Below are 16073 nucleotides of genomic sequence, written 5' to 3' on the forward strand. Positions count from 1 at the left end.
CATCGGCACCTTTAAGGGCAATAGCGGGCATGTGCGCCCGCTGCACAGTGGGGAACCCAGTGCATGTGGTCAGCGGTTGCTATGACCAAAGGCCACCCGTGATTGCAGGCATGAGAGCCAGAACGGGGATGTGTGTGTGTGTGTGTGTGTATGTACACACACACATCCCCATTCTCACAGTAGAGAAGAGACAGATCATCTGTCTGTTCCTAGTTATTAGGAACAGCAATCTGTCTCCACCAGTCTATTCAATCCCCCCACAGTTAGAAACCCACATGAGGGAACACATTTAACCACTAGTGTTAACCCCTTCCCTGCCAGTGACATTTATACAGTAAACAGTGTATTTTTATAGCACTGATCGCTGTATGAATGTCACTGGTCCCAAAAAAGTGTCAAAAGTGTCCGATGTGTCCACCGCAATGTCGCAGTCATGATAAAAATCGCAGATCGCCGCCATTACTAATTAAACAAAAAGGAATAATAAAAATGGCATAAATCAATCCGCTATTTTGTAGACGCTATAACTTTTGCGCAAACCAATCAATATACGCTTATTGCAATTTTTTTACCCAAAATATGTAGAAGAATACATATCGGCCTAAACTGTGAAAGAAACTTGTTTTTTTATATATTTTTTGGGGGATATTTATTATAGCAAAAATACAAAATATTGCTTTTTTTTTTTCAAAATTGTCGCTCTTTTTTTGTTTATAGCGCAAAAAATAAAAACCGCAGAGGTGATCAAATACCATCAAAAGAAAGCTCTATTTGTGGGGAAAAAGGACATCAATTTTGTATGGGTGAAATGTCGCAATTGTCAGTTAAAGTGACGCAGTGCCGTATCGCAAAAAGTGCTCTGGTCAGGAAGGGGGTCAATTCTTCCAGGGCTGAAGTGTTTAATAGAGAATTATAATGCAAGCACTGTAGGACATTATAATGTATGTCACCTACATATATACATTGGGGTCACTTCTATATACACCAAGAAGGGTCACTGCATAGAGTAGGGAAGTGTTAGAACCCCGGTCAGGTCCTCATTAGGGAGAGTCACCTTCTCCATTTGATCACCAATGTCACCAGGATGGAAAGTGATGGAAGGACAGGAATAAGTCTTCTGATGGGGACAACAGTCTAGGAGGGGACTGAGATATTTCTTCCCAAGTCTTGCTGTGTTTACAGAACAGATAATAATGGGAAATATCTCCATTGGAACCCTTCTTGTAGCAGTAAAGGAAATACTGAGACAATGGCTTGCAATTAGCAGCAGAATTTGTCAGTTGGCTGACTTTTCAGTTGACCATTGGGCAGCCAATCAGATTTGAAGATGACAGGTGTGAGCTGACAGGTATCAGGTGTGAAGGAGATGTACAAACCTGATAGGCAGCCCAATTGTAAATGTAGGCTCCATTCATAACCAATGTTTTTTTTTTTCATGCTTTTTGCAGAAATACAGGAATTTTTTTTAACATGGGTTCCTAAGGAACATGTTCACATCAATGCATTTTTGTGCCACTGCATTTTTGGAAAGGGTTAGGGACTTTTTTAAACGTAAAATGGTGCTTTGTTGCTTTTTTCAGTTCAATAGATTTCAACAGAGAAGCTGCAGAAAAGCATGTAGTGCGTTTTTACAGCAATCTTGCTGCGATTTTGCCGTGATATGCGTCTTGCAATTTTAAATCTGCCCAGCAACAAATCCCATCCCCCCCGAGGAAAAAGATAAAAAATGCAAATGCAAATTATGGCAAAATTGCGGAAACAATCGCGGTAAAAGAAAATGCAGAAAACACAGCAAAAAGCACTGCAGAAACGCTCAAAACATGCAACATGCATAGATGTGAATGGAGCCTAAGGCCCCTTTCACATGGGGTGGATCCGCTGGACGGAGTCCACTAGCTCAGCGGGGATCAACGAATCACAGGCGGATGACAGGTACGCCTCTGCTCACTGTGCAGAGACAGACCTGTCAGAACCCCGCTGTTCTCTATGGGTAGATCGACTGAAAATGGACTGCCTGTCCGTTTTTATCCAATCTGATCCGCTGGATAGATGGTGAACATATCGCCATCCGTCTGTTTTGAGCAGATCTTGTCAGATTGGATGGCAGGTGGGTGTTAGCGGACATATCTCTGCTGACATCCACCTGCCAATAGAAGTCAATGGATGGGCCACTCGGATCCGCCTGAAAAACGGACAGGCGGATACGAGCGGGCCGATCATGTGAAAGGGGCCTAAAGGATTGCACATGGCAGGCTGACAGAGCTGCTGCCCCCATCACTGCCATTCCCATTATTGTCACTGGGAGTAATCATGTGGACAGCCATGTTCTGGGCTCTCTATGGGGGCTGCAGGAGAAGATTCCTTCTATTTTATCATATAGTGTCCAGAACATGGCTGCCCACAGGACTCATCCCCCTGCTCCTGCAGACACCCCACTCTTTATTGTTCAATTACATAGTTTTGATGAGTGCATCATATATATTTCTTTCTATAGAGCATCACTTCATGTTCAGGTGGCACCCTTGTTGTACAACTGCTGAGATAAAACCAAAATAGAATATTGGAATGATTATTTATTAGGATATATGTCCTGTTGTGGGATTTGTCCTTCTATGCTCAGATCAATAATAAACTGCTGACCCTGCTAGGGATTGATTTAGAAAAGGCCTATGACAAGGTGTCGCACACCTTTTTGTTTAGGGTCATGGTCAGAGGTTAGGCAGGGGTGTCCCCTCTTGCCTATTCTATTCATTTGTGCCTATGTTGAAGCATGTACAGAGGGACAAGGTATTGAAGGGGATGTTCACCCCAGGTAGTAATGGCGGATGTGTCAAGTCAGTGAGTAAAAACGATATGTTTGTCTTTCTTGAACCACCGCGGACAAAAAAATAGAAAATATGTTTGTCTGTGTTGTCTCTCACCTCACATAGAAAGACAAATGCTGAAAAAATTAGCTTTAGGCAGTTCTCTCCTATGCAAAGGGCTAAAAAGAGATTGTAGACTGTCCACTTTGGGACTACATTACATGAGAGTATAGTGTTTGCTGTACTTCTCTTCTCTGCTGCCCCGTCTGTGTGCGCAGTCTCATCTGTAAAGTGTGGGAAGAGGGTGTACCCCTTTACAGAGGATAGGCAGCAGGACCTGTTCGCCCAGAGTACGGTGAATTGTCTGGAGATGAGAAGAGAGCAAATTGGGCAATAGACCCTGTGGAGAGGCGACCCAGTTTCACTGTGTGTATTAGTACCTTCAGCCTGGTTTTTGCAAAGACAGGCATGATGATTGCACACCTGTGAGCTGAGACAGCTCCACCCTGCAGGCAGAAGGCCTGGTCTTGGAGTCGGGAGGGTTCCAGGTGGAGAGAGACAGGAGGTCTCTAGGAGTCTAATGCCCTGTACACACGCCTGGTTTTCCCGTCGGAATAAACTCTTAAGGTTTTTCTGACGGAGTTCCGACAGAATTCTGCTCAAGCTGTCTTGCATACACACAGTCACACCAAATTCCGACCGTCCAGAACGCGGTGACGTACAACACGTACGATGGGACTAGAAAACGGAAGTTCAATAGCCAGTAGCCAATATCTTCCGTCTCGTACTTGCTTCAGAGCATGCGTCCTTTTTGGTACGTCGGAACAGTATACAGACGAGCGGTTTTCCCGATAGGAATTGGTTCTGTCGGAAAAATTTAGAACATGTTCTCTTTCTAGGTCCGTCAGAATTTTCCACGTAAAAAGTCCGATGGGGCATACACACGATCGGAATATACAATAAAAATCTCCCGTCTGACTTTTTCTGTCGGACATTCTGCTCGTGTGTACACAGCATAAGGCTGCAGGTGGCAGTCTGAGCATGCATGTCTGCAGGAGGCAGACGTGGCCCGTGACCAAGCATTTAGAAGCTGACCAAAAAAGCTTGAGGAGGGAGTTTGATTAAGCAACAGTGTGTAAGCCAGGAGGCTAAAGTTTGTGTTATACAGTGATGGTGGAACCCCCTGCAAAAGGAAGATTGCTGTTATTTTCTTTGAACTTTGTTTCCTTTTAACCACTTGACCACTGGGCACTTAAACCCCCTTAATAACCAGACCAATTTTCAGCTTTTGGTGCTCTCACATTTTGAATGACAATTACTCAGTCATGCAACACTGTATCTATATGAATTTTTTGTCCTTTTTTTCACACAAATAGAGCTTTCTTTTGGTGGTATTTAATCACCGCTGGGTTCTTTATTTTTTGCGCTATAAAAGAAAAAAGACCGAAAAATCTGTAAAAAAATTAATTTTTCTTCGTTTCTGTTATAAAATTTTGAAAATTAGTAATTTTTCTTATATTTTGGCCAAAATTTATACCGCTACATATCTTTGGTAAAAATAACCCAAATTAGTGTATATTATTTGGTCTTTGTGAAAGTTATAGCGTCCACAAGCTATGGTGCCAATATCTGAAAATTGATCACACCTGAAGTACTGACGGCCTATCTCATTTCTTGAGACCCTAACATGCCAGAAAAGTACAAATACCCCCCAAATGACCCCTTTTTGGAAAGAAGACATTCCAATGTATTTAGAAAGATGCATGGTGAGTTTTTTGAAGTTGTCATTTTTTCCCACAATTGTTTGCAAAATCGAGTTTTTTTTTTTTTTTCTTTTTTTTTTTTTTCACAAAATTGTCATATTAGCAGGTTATTTCTCACACGCAGCATATGCATACCACAAATTACACCCCAAAACACATTCTGCTATTACTCCTGAGTATGGCGATACCACATGTGTGAGACTTTTACACAGCATGGCCACATACAGAGGCCCAACATGCAGGGGAGCACCTTCAGGCATTCTGGAGCACAAATGCCAATTCTGACATTTCTCTCCTACATGTAAAAATCATCATTTATTTGCTAGAAAATTACATAGAACCCCAAAACATTATATATGTTTTTTTAGCAAAGACCCTAGAGAATACAATAGCGGTCATTGCAACTTTTTATCTCGCACGATATTTGCGCAGCAATTTTTCGAACGCGTTTTTTTTGGAAAAAAAAATGTTTTTTGCTTTAAAAAAAAACAAAACAGTAAGGTTAGCCCAATGTTTTTGCATAATATGAAAGATGAAGTTACGCCGAGTAAATAGATACCTAACATGTCACCTTTCAAAATTGCACACGCTTGTGGAATGGCGCCAAACTTCGCCACTTAAAAATCCCCATAGGTGACGCTTTAAAATTTTTTACTGGTTACAAATTTTGAGTTACAGAGGAGGTCTAGGGTCAAAATTATTGCTCTCGCTCTACCAATCGCAGCGATACCTCACATGTGTGGTTTGAACACCGTTTTCATATGTGGGCGGGACTTACGTATGCGTTCGCTTCTGCATGCGAGCACACGGACAGGAGCGCTTTAAAAAAAAATTTATTTTTTTTATTGTTCATTTTACTTTATTTATTTTAGTTTGACACTTTTTTCCAAAAAAAAATTTTTTTGATCGCTTTTATTCCTATTACAAGGAATGTAAACATCCCTTGTAATAGGAATATGGCATGACAGGTCCTCTTTACAGTGAGATATGGGGTCAATAAGACCCCAAATCTCACCTCTAGGCTGTGCCTGAAATTAAAAAAAAAAAAAAAAAAAAAAAAGATCCTGGCTTCGATCGTAGCGGTGAGTCAGTAGAAGCACCGGAGGGCGGCGGGAAGGGGGGGAGGTCCCCTCTCGCCTCCCATAAGAACGATCAAGCAGCGTAACAGCCGCTATGATCATTCTTATGGTGTAGGGAATCGCCGAAAAAGATGATATCTGAATGATGCCTGTAGCTGCACCCATCATTCAGATATCCCCGCACAAAGTCAAGGACGTCATATGACGGAAGGCCGGAAGTGGTTAAAACGCTTTTTTTTTTTTAACACAAAGTTGTCCATTTATACAATATTTCTAACACATAGCATGTACATACCAAAAATGACACCCCAAAATAGATTCTCCTACTCCTCCCGAGTACGGCGATACCACATGTGTGAGACTTCCACAGCCTGGCCACATACAGAGGCTGGATATGGCTGAGCATGGCTGGGTATGGCTGAGCATGGCTGGGTATGGCTGAGCATGGCTGGGTATTGCAGAGTATCGCCGAGTATGACTGGGTATCGCCGAGTATGACTGGGTATGGCAGAGTATGGCTGGGTATGGCAGAGTATGGCTGGGTATCACGAGTATTGCAGAGTATGGCTGGGTATTGCGGGGTATTGCAGAGTATTGCGGGTTATGGCAGAGTATTGCAGATTTTTGCGGGGTATTGCAGAGCATGGCTGGGTATCACTGAGTATTGCAGAGTATGGCTGGGTATCACTGAGTATTGCAGAGTATGGCTGGGTATCACTGGGTATCACTGAGTATGGCTGGGTATTGCGGGGTATGGCAGAGTATTGCGGGATATTGTGGGGTATTGCAGGGTATGGCAGAGTATTGCTGGGTATTTCAGGGTATTGCAGGGTATGGCAGAGTATTGCGGGGTATTCCAGGGTATGGCAGAGTATTGCGGGGTATTCCAGGGTATGGCAGAGTATTGCGGGGTATTCCAGGGTATGGCGGGGTATTGCGGAGTATGGCGGGGTATTGCCGAGTATGGCGGGGTATTGCGGAGTATGGCGGGGTATTGCAGGGTATGGCAGAGTATTGCAGGGGTATGGCAGAGTATTGCAGGGGTATTGCAGGGTATTGCAGAGTATTGCAGGGGTATTGCAGGGTATGGCAGAGTATTGCAGGGGTATTGTGGGGCATACCAGAGTACTGTGGGGCATTGCATAGGGCATTGCAGAGCATTGCAGGGCATGCAGAGTAGTGGGGATGGCTGAGCATGGATGGATGGATGGCTGGATGTCTCTGTGCAGCGCTGTGGGCACTACACATGCAGCCCACAAGGCTGCAGCCATCCATCCAGCCCCCTCTCCGCTCACAGTGTACCGATCGGTACACAGAGGGGAGGAGAGGAACCGGCGTCATCAGATGACGCCGGTTTGTTTACATGTGATCGCTCCGTCATTTGACGGAGCGATCACATGGTAAACGGCCGCGATCAGCGGCCATTTACCGGGATCTGTGATGCGCCGGGTCCTCTGGACCCGGCGGTCACGGATACTCTCGAGTGCGCGCCCTAGGGGGCGCGCGAGAGCAGAATTCTGGGAGGACGTCCCTGGACGTCCTCCCAGAGTTAAACAACCGCCCTGTAGCCGTCATTTGGCTATGGGCCGGTTGTTAAGTGGTTAATAAAATCGGGATGCCATGCTGCCCCTTCTGTGTGCCCAATCTCGGCTGTAAAGTGTGGGAAGAGGGTGTACCCCTTTCCAGAGGATAGGCAGCAGGCAGGACCTGTTCGCCCAGAGTACGGTGAATTGTCTGGAGACGAGATGAGAAGAGAGCAAATTGGGCAATAGACCCATAAAAACAAAGAACACATTGTAGTACACAACTACTTCTCGCAAAAGATGAAGCCCCACAGAGAAGCAGGATCTGTATCTCGTCCTGTCACAGTAGGATATGTTTGTCTGTCTTGCACCACCGTGGACAAGAAAATTAAAAAAATATTTGTCTGTGCTGTCTCTTACCTCACATAGAAAGACACATGCTCAAAAAATGAGCTTTAGGCAGTTCTCTTCTGCGCAAAGGGCTAAAAAGAGATTGTAGACTGTCCACTTTGGGACTACACTACATGAGAATACAGTGTTTGCTGTACATCTCTTCTCTGCTGTCCCGTCTGTGTGCGCAGTCTCGGCTGTAAAGTGTGGGAAGGGGGTGTACCCCTTTACAGAGGATAGACAGTTCCTTGTTCTGACAGACACCCTTCAAACAGGAACTTAGGAGAAATCTCCCAGATGAGGGCCAATAGGAATATGATAGGAATTATGAAAATACAGGTTTGGTTTCCCCTAGGGGTGGGACTTTAAAGGCACAGATTGTGCCAACAATATTCTAAAATTCAGTTTTAATAGTATCTAAATAGGTAATGTACAAAAATATAACAAAATACATATAAAAGCAGTTAGACCTAGAGATGCTAGACTAACATAGGAGAAATAACAGCATCATATCATGTATATGAATTGACATGACATAAAGATGTTCTCTGAATATGATACTGGTTGCATGGACAATTCCTGCGTGTTTCGGAGTAACTTTTTTTTTCAAGGATAGTCCGTTATGCAATTTAGTACAGCTTATAATATAAAAAATATAAAGAAACATATTATACATCCACTGAACACTAGATGGCAGCAAAGTTGACAATGAGAAGCATTGGTCTACAGTTCCGATACTTACAGAACTAACAGTCCCATGGATGGCAACCGACAGACAGATAGAGTAGTAGACAAGGAATGAATGGCAAGAGGACCAATGATATTGAATGGATAGGCTCCAAAAGGGGATAGCAGTTGGAGAACATGAGTCTGGTTAGAAAAATTTGGGCAGGAGACTGCAGATATGCATACTGGGATCAGTTTGGCATCCCTGGAAGAGGGAGAAGGGTAATATATAAGAAGTACATCTACTGAGATGGCTTGCTTCCTCTATTGAAGAAACCACAACTTACGGAAGATCCCAGGTCACTTTTCAGGGTGGAGCACCTCAACAACTTCAACATTAGCCAACATGGCTCAGATGGGCACTCCCTGTATCTGCCAGCAGCATTCAGTCCAGCACAATCCTGGCAGTACAGCCCTCTGGAATGTTCTCCACTAGCAACAAATTTGTAGATGGGTGTGAAGGGGCTCTCAGCATAGGGTCCTTGACATCACACAACAGATATTTGTAATCCACAAGGTAAAGAACACGTGCATCTTTATGAAAGTCACCAGTAGTACCCAGGATCGGGCAATATTAAGGACTCTTCCTTTGCATTTACCGTAGTGACAAAGCGTTTAATGTCCTTCTTGTCTGGCCTACGGATAACTACACTGTCCAGATTAATCTTATGGCCGTAGCCCCAGGTGTGTAGCACAGAGGTATATCTTTCAGCCACTTTGGGTGACAGTTTCAGAAAGTCTGTCTGGAGAAGGATCTGGAGGAAACTGTGCACAGCTTCATGCACCCACTGGGTTTCTTTCTCCAAGATTTCCAAGAGTATGTAGGGGTATAAGTACCCGTATTCCTCTGCCACTTTCTTTATTATGATCCACTGTACCTTGGATAGCCGAGGCAGGGTCTTAGGGTCTCCATACCTCGGTAGGACCCATGCGTCTGGGGCACGCTGAACCGAGCAAACAGCAAACATCTGGCTTATGATCAGGCTTGATTACCGCTATAGACGTGGTAGGGTGAACTTTGGGGACCCATTGAGCCCAACGATCCTCCTCAAAAGATCTAGTGATGCTGATCAGCGGAGCTGCATTGGCAGACAGCTTAATTTTCTCACTGGCGGCAGCAACAGAGAGAGTTTCACCTTCCTTCACATCACTCATTTGCTCCTCATCGCTATCACTACACTTCCCAGTGCAAGACAAAGTATCCGAAAATAGTTCAGATAGACTGTCAGACGGAATGTCTGAATCTCTAATGGTAGAATACTCTTCGGCTGGGATACAGTTGTGCTTGGCTCTTGCTTTAACTGGCACAATTGTGTTATCCCCCTTAACGGCCACAGGCATCACTTCCCCTGCAGGCACACTGCTTTCACTCCTCACTGGCTTATCCAGCTCCGTTACTCTCTTCCCCAGTGGTGCAGACATTAGGACGAGCAGTTGGACCCGACTGCGGCCTCGAGGAGCGACCGATGCGCTAGGTCCTGGGGTGGTTGATGATGCAGGGGCAGCAGCTTCCTGCACAACTCTGGGGATGGCTGGTGTGCTCTAGATACCACTCCCAGCCGGAATAGCGTCATTCTTGCCCCAATAGACCTGTAGTATCCGCGGAGGCTGAGTTGGGAATGTCAATTAAAACAGGTGCTCTCCGCAACATCCACAGACGATCCAAGGCCTCAACTGCGTGGCCAGACCAGAACATTTCTTACAGATCAGTCCCAAGGCCTCATAGCCTCCAGCCGTATAAAGAGCAAGCTTAACCTTCCGTGTATACTGCTCTCCGGTGTCAGTAAGGACGGGTCTTTCATGGCTCAGACTAAAACCAACACCCGGAGCGTACATTTTTGCAACCTGCCATCTCACTTACGAACTGCGCCATCTTCCTCTCCAACCCACAGAGCGGGAACTCCTCCCCCTGCCAACGGATTGCTGCAGATACTCTCTGGTAACTGTAGTGCCTTCCTTCTTCATGCTGCGGCGCGCCAAAACTTTAATGGAGTCCATTATGGAGTCTATTTTAACCCTCACAGCGCTGGCGGGAAGAGTCAAAAGACCAGGTTGATCCTTTCCCATGAGCAATGAGACTTGTTGGTTCTTCCCCACGTTGTTAGTATGCACAATAACACAGTCTATGAGAAGTACAGATGTTACTTGCCACCTTCCCACTGAGCCAGACGAAATCCCGATGGAGCTGTAGCCGGTTGCTATGGGCGTTATGCCTTTGCCCCATGTTGGATGCCAAATGTAGCAAGATCCCAGGCCTCCTCTAGTCTAATGAGAACCTTTAGAGCCAAGAACTGCTGACATCCTTCCATATAGAGTGGGTTGTAAGGCATAGTGGGTGTAATGCAAGTTAGATTCATGGGCACAAGACACTTTATGAATGCAAAGAGATTTTATTTCTCTTAAACAGAACTTTGGGAGAGAGAGTTAGGGCCAGGCCCCCCTAGGTAGTTGCAATGTTAATTGGCAGACTCTGAAACTTCTACAGGTAGACAGCCATGCAGGGAAAGGAATCCAGCAAAACGCCACATCTGCATGTGTAGGAATGCTGTCTCCTATGGCAACAGTCTTTAACAGTTTCTAACACAAGGTGTAACAGTTCTGTCACTTCCAGTCCAATCACTTCTTGTAGTTCTTCAACCCACTGAGCTCCCAGTCTTTCTCACACTAGACTAGATGATTCACTGCCACCGAATCCCTTAAGCTCTTCCAATCTTCACTGTAGTATTTTCCTCAAGCGTCACCCCTGTTTCTCTGCTGGGTCCATAGCTTGGCACTCCAGATACTTATCAAGCTTCACCCCACTGGCCTGCTTGCTCCCTGGCTTGACATACAAGGCTGTTTTGCAAGCATCACCTCCGCTGGCTGGGTCCCTGGCTTGATACCTTCTGAAATCTCCCAATTCATCACCATCCAAGTTCAGTTGTAATGCATCCTATGTCACTGACCAGCTCCCCAGCCCCCCCCCCCCCTTTTACTCACCTGAGCCCTGTAATTCCCATGACGAAGAGGCGGTCACCCTCTCTGCCCGTTGTCTCAGCTCTTGATTAGATAGATTGATAGCAGAGCAGCCATTGGCTCCCGAGACTGGTGTGGTGGCCGCGGTTGTGGCTAGTACGGCCGGTTCGAGCCCCGATGCCCCTGGGACTGGTACTGTGGAGGGCATGATGGTAGGACACGTGGAGGATGTTGGCGTGGTTTTCAGGTCCCTCCCCCATGTAGAGGAGGAGATGGAGACCAGTGTTCTGAGCAGACGGTGTCAAGGCTCCCCTGGGGAGATGGAGCTGACTGGCAGGGAGGTGACGCGGGCTGTCAGGTCACTGGCCAATCAGAGCCCACTCTCCCCCATAGGAGCTTTTGGGGAACTGTCTTCTAGCGAAGAGGATATGGATGATATGGTAGAGGTGGAGAGTGGAGAAAGTATAGAATGTGCCCAACGAGAAATCCTCTAAGTTTAACCTGCACTCTTCGGTGAAGCGTGCACGGAGGGAGGGGGTGGGTACAGAGAGCGAGGGGGAGGCACTCCCCTTGCAAATTTGTTTTGCTGGGGCTTTGGGGTGAAGAAGCCACCAGTTCTCCGACACCTAGGTGGAGGCAGAGAAGAGAGAATGATGAGTTTGGATTGGAAGGTGGACACTAAAAAACCCACTGAACTGTACAGCGCTAAACTTGCAGTAACACTACTGAAATTTACTGCGTTAACGCACAGAAATGTACTGCGTTAAATGTCACGTAACGCACTGAAATATATGGCGTTAAACTTGCAGTAATGCAATAAAATATACTGTGTTAAATGGTCACTACACTCACACTGACTGAAGTAGACCTACATTCACACTAAACTGATATTCTACACTGACAATAGAATGTGAATAGCACAGAATAGCACACTAACTGTCTAATAGCACTGAACAGAGCCCTGTTCTATCTCTCTCCACACCGCTATCACACTACAAATGGCCGCTATGGAAAGAATACTTTTATAGCGTGGGGCGGAATTAAGAGCAATGAGCCATGATTGGATACAGTCATCATTACAGCGTCCAATCATGGCTCTGATAGTGCTCTGTGTCCTGATTGGGCGAAGCTTTCATTGCTTCAGCCCAATAAGGGCTGAAGCAATTGTTCTTCAACATACTGTATGTGTTATTTAAAATCTGAAATGTTTTATTTACAGGAGCTCAGCACAAAACTGGTTTCGTGGAACAGTTGATATTCCTGCACAGAATCTCAAACATCCAGTGTTATGTCAATGTACAAAAGCATGTATACCTTGATTGATACATTATAATTCTCTGCTCTGGGAGTACCCTGTTTAGTTATAGTTGCAGCTGAAAAAATTGAATAGGTGCAAATATCCCTAAACAAATATTATGTTATGCTCTATAAAGTGTTACTAACACGGGGATTACAGAGCGCTCATATAACAGGGAGGGGCGTGCAGTGAAAACATGACTTTAGTCAGAGGATAAAGTCCAAGTATTCTGATTAATGGCAGCACTCATCAATGTGTCATTTGGTATGCCAGGCTAATTTTATCTTTAATAAGACATCCGATCTCTCACACTGGAGCTGACAGTTTGGCGAAAATGAATGTTTATAAAAGGAAGATTAAAGAAAAAACTGTTTAGAAAAAGCCTTTATAGAGGGGTCTGTCCAGAAATAGATGGGTTGTATACCTTCTTTTTAGCTATTCAAGCTCTTTTTAACAATGCTATGCGCTCTCCGAAGTTGGCAGGGCAGCAGCAGTCATACTTCAACTGACCTTAGACCTCCTGACTCTCAAGCTGAAGTGGAGGAAAGTGGAAAAATAGCCATGGACCTGGTGAACTGGCAAGCACCAGCGGCCTAGTATGTCCTGGTCGTAGACAAACGAGCACTGAAGTAACACTTGGTGACGTGGCGAGTCCCATAAATGCAGTTCAAGCTGGTGCAGTGGCTAGCACAAGCCACCAAGAATCCAAACACAGGCCCGTAGATCCCATAGTGCCCTTCCTTATGTGCTTGCAAATCCTGATTTGCAGCCCACCACCTCTGCAGCGCCCATACTACCCCCATTCACTGGCCAACCCGGAATTCAGGTGGAAACAGCGGATTTTACTTCCCTTGATTTTTATGAGCTGTTTTTCACTGAAGATCTGTACATATCTATTGTGGACCAAATCAATTTATACGCTGGTCCCCAGGACGGCGGCTTCTACAACCCAGAGCAGCCTTTTTTCAACGTTTTTACCCAAGAAGAACCAATAAAATAATCTTCGGGTCTCAGGGAACCCCTTGCTAAGATCAGGGGTCAGTGGGAAAAATGCCCCCCTTAAGTAGTGTTCAGAATGCCCCCCGTCTAGACCGCTGAAAAGATTGTTTGTGTGCTGGCGCTGACAAGTGGCACTAGACACAGACCTAGCCAGGCACCATCAGATGCCATCAGGTACACTGTGGTCAATCAACCACAGCGCAAGGAACCTCTAGCAACCTCTGAAGGAATCCTAGGCTTCCATGGAAGCCTGTATGTATAGTCAAGAAAGTTGAACCACAGTTTATAGACTTTGTAGGCACAACCACACCAAATAAAACAAAATACAAAACTTTAGTTAAGCATAAAAACAAGGATTAAAAGTAATCAAGGTAAAAACATAGTAGCATTATGCACCATATGTGAGTGTTAGAAAAGCGAATATTCATTTGCTTTTCTAACACACCTGGGTGGGCTCCAAGCGCAATGCTCTGTGCTCCGAGTCCACCCTATTTTGAAGCGTATTAGAGCCTATGGCTCTAATGAGGTGCTTCAAAAAAACACCCCCGCCGCTGTAATTCATGTGCCCGCCATCCTGAAAGGGGGTGGGCGCGGCGCATGAATTGGGGGTGCCCGCAGCGGCCGTAGATCGATTCATGCATGAATCTATCCATTAACCATATAGGGTGTGGATAGAGGGGGCGGCGCTCGTGCACCCTTAATGCATGGGCCGCCCCTGGTCCTGGTGCTGACAAATGGCACTAGACCCAGACCTAGCCAGGCACCATCAGATGGAAGGTCAATCAACCACAGCATGAGGAACCCCTAGTAACCTCTGAAAGAATCCTAGGCTTCCATGGAACCCTGGTTGAGAATAGATGTCCCAGAGGATATCCATGGTTTCCATGGCTTGTAGGGTAATGTAATAAACATGAAAACTAAAGTGCTATACCATTGCTAAGAGGTTCAGATACAACTTTATTCCAATAAAAGTCAGGGAGAAAAATCCAAAGTGTTGCCAATGTGTTTCGAGGGTCAAAAAACACCCACTTGTAGCGGGTGCCCCGTATCTCCCATGGCCATGCCAAGCTGACTGAAACTCACATCTCCCTTGGCCATGTCAAGCTGGCCGCAGTTCTCACTGAAGGTAGAGAGTGCCTGTCAGCCCCTGCGGGTGAATCTCCTCTTCTCACTGTGCAGACACACACACAGGCACACAGAGCTGCTCACTCCGCATCCTCCCCTGCTTCCTCATTGGCAGGGAGGAGGGAGCCAATAGACAGTCATCTGGATTGCAGCAAGGAATTTTGGGTAGTAGTCCCCATCAAAAATGGCCCCATAGCTTTCTATGGACACAGAACTACACAGATCAGCTGCCCTCAAGATTAAAGAAAGAAAAGTACTCCATCTTCTCTGCCTGGGGGAAGGCAGACACCATGAGGCAAGTGAAGAGACTGAACCCAGGGGAGCGGTGTTGCCTCCCAGGTCAGTCCACTGCATTATTCCAGGCATCCACGGCCGGTTGGGGACGTCCTGCCTGAGAGAGGGGCATCCCAGGTACATATCTAGTCATACCTGCACAGACGGCGTGAAGCGTTTCAGTGTGAGGTGATCAGTCGGGTTACCAGAAGAGCCTGTCTGTTCCAGGAAGTTCATTTGAGCCTTGACCGCAGGATTGGTGAGAGGGCACTTGCCCATTTGCAGAAAACAAAGACACTGCACACAGACAGAGTTACTTCACTTTGCCCACAGTTACCAGAAACTGGGTCTCCTTGACGCCCTTTTAAGCAGTCACAGTGTTCGCCTTTGATATCTGGATACTGTCAGCATACCACAGTTACACTTTGTCAAGCAGGAGTTTAAGTGCACCAACTAAAGTGGCTAGCCCAAGCTCCAAGGCCTCATTCTTCTTCCAAGGGACTGAAGTTACTGGTGCCATATGGCCAAGTACACACATACTCCGGGCTCTGTATATGTAGTGTATGTGCGGGATAGTCTGACTTGGGAATTAAGCCACTAAATGTTGACTTGGGTACAGTGTTTGTATTTGGGCTTGTGGTGTCAGGGGACAGAAGGGAGAGTCTGACATAGGAGGGGGACATTCCTCTGCTCTCCTCCTGCCTGGACTCATAGGGCCAATTTAAGTGGAGGTAACCAATCTAATTAAAGTCGCCATTAGTGATCATATTGTTAAAGTGTTTGCCTGTGCTCTTGGGGTTATTCTTAGGTTTGGAATCCACTGAAAGCAGCCGGAATATAGTTTTGAGACACAGAATATTAGAATATTGCTCTTTGTCTTTGTTATTACTGTTTAGTTGATTCACTTGATAATATATATATATATATATGTATATATATATATATATATATATATATATATATACTGTTACTGGCTGTTATTTTTCCACAGAAAACCTTATAGTAAAGACAGTTTCTGTGTTTTATCATAACGTGTGTGTTTCTCATTGGTCCTTGCACTATTGCCAGGTGTGCCAGAGGGGCCGAGACTGTTCTTGGGGTTGAGAGGCAGAATACGCAACAAACATACTCAAGCGGCT

The sequence above is a fragment of the Aquarana catesbeiana genome, linkage group LG02, assembly GCF_042186555.1.
Source record: "Aquarana catesbeiana isolate 2022-GZ linkage group LG02, ASM4218655v1, whole genome shotgun sequence".
Taxonomy (NCBI): Eukaryota; Metazoa; Chordata; class Amphibia; order Anura; family Ranidae; genus Aquarana; species Aquarana catesbeiana.